This window comes from Portunus trituberculatus, chromosome 13, assembly GCF_017591435.1.
Source record: "Portunus trituberculatus isolate SZX2019 chromosome 13, ASM1759143v1, whole genome shotgun sequence".
NCBI lineage: Eukaryota > Metazoa > Arthropoda > Malacostraca > Decapoda > Portunidae > Portunus > Portunus trituberculatus.
Window position 1 is genome coordinate 4029281 of NC_059267.1, and position 5000 is coordinate 4034280.

The window sequence follows — 5000 nt, forward strand, 5'->3', positions numbered from 1 at the left end:
TATAATATGATTGTATGCTTTATCTAGGAAAACCTGAGTTACTTTACAGGACTTCTATAACTCAAGTTTGTGAAAAATTTGAACTGCTAACTATATAATTATTTTCTGTCATTGGTGTCTTTCAGGATTCCTCTAAATTCAAACATGTTCCCAAGTTTCTGAAGCCATAGTAACTTTTAAGATAAAAGTTACTATGGCTTCAGAAACTTGAATTGTTAAACAGGACTTCTATAACCAAAGGTGCAAAAATCTGAACTGGTAACTATTTCACTATTTTCAGTCGCTGGTGTCTTTCAGAAATACTCTAAATTTAAACATTTTCCCAAGTTTCAGAAGCCATAAGACTCAAAACGCCACGGGCACTTTGCATCCTTCTTAAAGTCGCTGTGCAGTACATTCAACCCGGAAGTACAGCACACTTACACACGCCAAGATCAAGATTAACACAAGAGACGCTCCTTGCTTGTTAATCTTTATTGCTTAGCCACTACCCTGAGATCTCCCGTGTTTTGGCTGCCTTTCTAGTCAAACTTCCTACATAAAACATCTGGTTTACGTTTTCATCTTACTTTCTTTTTTTTACTTTAAGAGTGATGTTTGATTCAAGACTGCGTTCTCAAATGTTTCGTTCTCCCGTCATGACTCTTTCCAAAGGTCACTGAGATGGTAAGTTAGATTTTTATGGATGACTCTCTCTCTCTCTCTCTCTCTCTCTCTCTCTCTCTCCAATGACGGTGCAGAAAACAATTCAAATCCTCAAATTCTCACTCAAATACAAAATATCCTTGAAAATCTAACTAACCTGCACGAGGGAACTTATTTTCATACGCAATACGTAGATTTTTTATAGGTTGTCCTCTCATTTTTTCTTCTCTCTTCCTTTAGTTATTAATCCTTTGTGGTGTTCGATTTAGTTTCAAGACACTTATTTATCATTTCTTTGGGCAAACAATCTCAGACCTGCAAGGGGACTGCCAACTTAGTGGCCGGTTTTGTATTATTATTATTATTTTATTTATTTATTTATTTATTTTTTGTTTGATGTTACCCTTGGCCAGCTTTCCCCCTCTTACATGAAAAAAGGGGGATTAGAAATGCAGCTCACCAATCAGAAACAAGAATATTTCACGCATGCGCAGTACCGAGTGGAGACGAGGTGTTTTAAAGAAGGAAATCTGCACGCGTTACTCTCCCAAAAGCAAAAGCAGCCAAGATACCACAAGTAGGCCTAAGCTGTCACGGATAGGCTTAGTGGCTTCCTGCAGCTTTCCTTGTGGTCTGATACATCGAGCCTGTTGGTAACCCTATAAAAAATTTAATAGTAATGAAAAATAAACGAAATAACGAAACTGAATTAAGAAAAGATAAAAAAAGATACAATAAACGTACAAAGAAGGAAGAGTGAATTATATTGATGAGAATGAAAAAAAAAAAATGCTAACACAGAAAACGATGAGAAGGTTACATGACAAAGAATAATGAGGTGGTAACAACTCAACTAACAACACTCAAGCTACAACACCAAAACAACATTACGAAATACAAAAACTACTAAATGAAATAAAAAAAAAAATGCAACCAATAAAAATCTCTTCCCCCAAAAAAAAAAAAAAAAAAAAAAAATCTAACATCTGGCAACTTCACAATATTGAGTTGCCAACGTTCACGGAAGATTGTAATTATCATTTTATTATACGAAGGACAGGAAACTCGACCTTACTGCCCCGCGTTACAAAACAGTGCAAGAAAAAAAAAAAATAGGAGAAAAAGGAATTAGGAAAAAACTAAAGGGGGGGGTAGAAAGAGGGAGAGGGAGGTGAGGGAAGGCAGGAGGAGGAGGAGGAGGAGAGGGGGCGTGAGGGAGGGGAAAAGGAGGAGGAGGAGGGGGCGTGAGGAAGGGGAAAAGGAGGAGGAGAGGGGGCGTGAGTGATGATGTACAGATTAAAATGATTACGAAGTCTATATTATCTACTCTCTCTCTCTCTCTCTCTCTCTCTCCGGTGTTCTTTTTGCTTTTTTTTTTATTAGGTTATTGGAGTGTTGCAACTGCTATTGACCTTAGGGTTTTCTGGAGAGAGAGAGAGAGAGAGAGAGAGAGAGAGAGAGAGAGAGAGAGAGAGAGAGAGAGAGAGAGAGAGAGAATTGATTGATTGATTGAGAGAGAGAGAGAGAGAGAGAGAGAGAGAGAGAGAGAGAGAGAGAGAGAGAGAGAGAGAGAGAGAGAGAGAGAGAGAGAGAGAACCACAACCAATTTGCAAGAAATCAGGCAATTGGGACGCAAGAATAGGGTACAACTCCTTAACTCAACCCCCCCCCTTCCACCTCTCTCTCTCTCTCTCACACACACACACACACACACACACACACACACACACACGTGGAAGAAACTAGGAAACAATTATTGAGAGAGAGAGAGAGAGAGAGAGAGAGAGAGAGAGAGAGAGAGTCGAACTTCCTCTCTCTCTCTCTCTCTCTCTCTCTCTCTCTCTCGGATGAGGCCGCTTTGCACTTTTCCTGAACGGACCACTTGCCTCGTGTGGCCAAGATGTTTCTGTGCGATAAAGACGAAAAATAGAAGTTCTGTGGAGCCTTTCGGAGGAGGAGGAGGAGGAGGAGGAGGAGGAGGAGGAGGAGGAGGAGGAGGAGGAATTGAAGTATTAGCAATAGTAACTGTAGTAAAAGTAGTCGATGGCAGAAGAAGTAATAGTAGCTGTAGTAATAACGGAGGAGGAGGAGGAGGAGGAGGAGGAGGAGGAGGAGGAGGAGGAGGAGGAGGAGGAGGAGGAGGAGGAGGATTACTTAGGATTACTTATGAAGGAGAACATTTTGGTCTTCAAGAAGGAGTATTTACTGAACAACCAACTACAATTACAAGCAAATGGCAGAAGTGGATGGAATAGATGGAGGAGGAGGAGGAGGAGGAGGAGGAGAAGGAGGAGGAGGAGGAGTGTAAGAAGTAAAAATATTAGTAGCAGTGGAAGTAGTCTAAGAAAGGAGAGGTTACAGGAAGCAGGAGGAGGAGGAGGAGGAGGAGGAGGAGGAGGAGGAGGAGGAGGAGGAGGAGGAGGAGGAGTAATCATAATAATAATAAGTCACAATAGAAGACAAAAAAAAAAAAAAAAAAACATGGTGGCGGTGGCGTTGCTCCCGGTAGTAGTAGTAGTAGTAGTAGTAGTAGTAGTAGTAGTAGTAGTAGTAGGACCAAGAGCAGCAGAAGCAGTAATTACAGAAGTCGTAGTGACAGCTATTAGGGAACGCAGAAGCAACGGACCAGTAGTAACAGAAGGAGCAGCAGCAGTAGTAGTAACAGCAACAGCAACAGCAGCAGTAGTAGTAGTAGTAGTAGTAGGAGCAGTAGTAGTAGTAGTAGTAGTAGGCGGAAGAACAGCAGCAGTAGTAGTCGAAGTGGAAGCTTTCAGAAGAGGAAAAGCAGTTAGCAGACTTGAAGAGCGACCTTGAAAACACCACTACCAGCAGCAGCAGCAGTAATAGTCGTAGTAGTAGTAGTCGTAGTAGTAGTAGTAGTTTCAGGAGCAGGCGCCTTGTGTCCTTGTGGGTCGGAACAGCGGCGGGAGGAATGACGTTTGGCAGGGCCGTTCCGAAAAGGGCTGCTAGCGTTGGAACAAAGCAAAAAGGTAATCATAACATTTCCCTTTGCTCTTCGTTCATCGCTATAGAGGTTACAGTCCCGCGCTGCCTCCACCCTCACCCTGCCACACCCTCCCCCCTGCCCTCCCCTCACCCTGCCTCCCCATCTTCCTCCTCCTCCCCTTCCTCCTCTTCTTCTTCCTCCTCCTCCTCCTCCACCGCCACGTCGACGAAGCAATATGAAACATGAACGATGAACGGCGATACATGGTTTGAACGTGCTCCCCCCCCTCCTCCTCCCTCTCTCTCTCTCTCTCTCTCTCTCTCTCTCTCTGCTCGGGTTTCACGGCCCTTCTGGCTACTGGAGGTAAGGTCGAGATTCCCATTCGCTTTACGTTAATTTACCGACTCTGTTTGTTATGACATTCTCCCCCCCACACCCCACGTCATCCCCCCTCCCCCACCTCTCTCTCTCTCTCTCTCTCTCTCTCTCTCTCTCTCTCTCTCTCTCTCTAAGGGAGGAGGAGGAGGAGGAGGAGTATTGCCATGAACTATTTACTATTACTATTAATTTAAGTTGAATAGGATAGTTAATCTTATGAATTATTCTCTCTCTCTCTCTCTCTCTCTCTCTCTCTCTCTCTCTCGGAAAAAAAAAGAGCGAGGGGAACCATACGTGTCTAAATTCTCGTAAGAAATGCACGAATAAATAAATGAATAAAATAGATGAATAAAATAAAGTAAGAAAGAGAGAAGGAAATATGAGTAACCAACCCCTTCCTCTCCCTCTCCCTCTCCCTCTCCCTCTCCCTTCTTTCTCTCTTCCCCTTCCTCTTCCTCTCTTCTTTGTTAGTTCACCTGTGTGCTGCACCTTTGTAGGGGGGGAGGAGGAGGAGGAGGAGGAGGAATGGGGAGAAAACGGGAAGAGAGAAGAGGAAAGAGGGGTGGATATAGGTATGGTGGTGGTGGTGGTGGTGGTGGTGGAGAGAGAGAGAGAGAGAGAGAGAGAGAGAGAGAGAGAGAGAGAGAGAGAGAGAGAGAGAGAGAGAGAGAGAGAGAGCGGGGAAAAAAAGGAGGAAGGGAGATAGGAGGACTAAACATCCATTTTTTAACTCTCTCTCTCTCTCTCTCTCTCTGCGGGTACAAGACATGTTTTTACCTGAACTGACCTACCCTAACCCAACCCAACCTGACCCAATGTCACTATATAACTCAAATATCACCATCACCACCACCATCACCGCCGCCACCACCACCACCACCACCATCACCATCACCATCATCAGCTTCATAATTTCCTCCGCTTAATTACACCGCGAACAGAAAACGGGACGAAGAAAACGACTACCACCGGAGGGGAGACGAAATAGAAATGGAAGAAAACGGAGAACCTTGAGAGAGAGAGAGAGAGA

At 43.8% G+C, this 5000-nt stretch overlaps 1 protein-coding gene across 1 annotated transcript in view; it reads left to right on the top strand.

The window, feature by feature from the left end:
• The window catches only part of LOC123502947 (proline-rich receptor-like protein kinase PERK2), a 62222-nt gene that overhangs the window by 44084 nt on the left and 13138 nt on the right, over positions 1-5000 (top strand). The window lies entirely within an intron of this gene.